Here is a 1,345-nt window from a genome sequence, read left to right as displayed (position 1 = left end):
TCAGAATCAGAATCATCTTTATTGGCCAAGTATGTAGAACACACAAGGAATTTGTCTCCGGTATAACACGCTGCATTAGTATCATCATAAACAAGGACATGACAAATAGGTATGGAAGGACATTTCGTAATGTAAGTGAACCGTAGTGCGGTGGTACCACCCAGTGACAACTGTGAGACAATGTGCAAAGTATCAAGCAGAGCTAAAGTGATCAGTGGTACAATACAGTACTATGACAGTTGTACAGTTGGTGCAGAAAATCATTGAACCATTTTAGAGTGACCAGTACCAGTATTTGTTGCACAAGAAGAGTGACTACGTCAGTGACTGTTTAGGGAGTTAATGGCTAGAGGGAAGAAGCTGTTTAAGTGTCTGCTGGATTTGGTGCGCATGGATCTGTAGCGCCTGCCTGAGGGGAGTAGCTGGAAAAGGTACACATACGTTTGTGTGTGCGAGTACACATGCGTTTGTTTGTGTGTGTGTGTGTGTGTGTGTGTGTGTGTGTGTGTGCTTACATCTGAGATCAAATTTGCGACAGTGAAAAACACCATGTTGTGAAACATTTCTTGCTGCAAACATGATTTCGTTGTCGAGGAGTTTCACTGTATTCATCAATTTGTTGTGCGCTGTGTATGCAATATGTGGAGAGGATTAAACATTTGTATGGTTTCCCAAAATTCATCACGGCCCTCCAAGGGAAACTGTAACTACAATGTGGTCCGCGACAAAAATGAGTTTGACACCCCTGCATTAGAGCATTGAATCAATTTACCAATTTAAATCTGATTTTTATCGCTTAGTTTTTTTCTTGACTTTTAAACCTGTTTTTGAACACAGCAAGCGATTCACACGTTGATCTCTACTGGCCGAGAAGGCCTGGCGAGTAGCGAGACAACTGTAACTGGACAGTAAGATTTAACACAAACTGTTTTAATTTGGAAACATAGTACTGGGTGTCCCATATTCGTGCATTTAATACAAATTCAGGGCAATGCAGTGCTGCGGGTGGTTGGGAAAATTAAGAACGACTTGGACACCTGTGCTCTAAACAGGGGTCGAGAACCAATGGCTCTTTTGCTTTGGCTCGCAGATAAAATAAAATATTCTTCCCCGCAACCCTAGTGAGGATTAAGCGGTTCGGAAAATGAATGAATGAATGAATGAATGAAAGACGAAATCTCCCATATTCGTGCATTGAATACAAATTCAGGGCAATGCAGTGCTGCGGGGGGTTGGGAAAATTAAGAACGACTTGGACACCTGTGCTCTAAATCAGGAGTCGAGAACCTTTGGCTCTTTTGCTCTGGCTTGCAGATAAAACAAAATATTCTATATTTTGTAATCC

Source organism: Hippocampus comes, unplaced genomic scaffold (genome assembly GCF_001891065.2).
Source record: "Hippocampus comes isolate QL1 unplaced genomic scaffold, H_comes_QL1_v1.1 scaffold672, whole genome shotgun sequence".
Lineage (NCBI taxonomy): Eukaryota > Metazoa > Chordata > Actinopteri > Syngnathiformes > Syngnathidae > Hippocampus > Hippocampus comes.
This window is presented reverse-complemented; position numbering follows the sequence as displayed.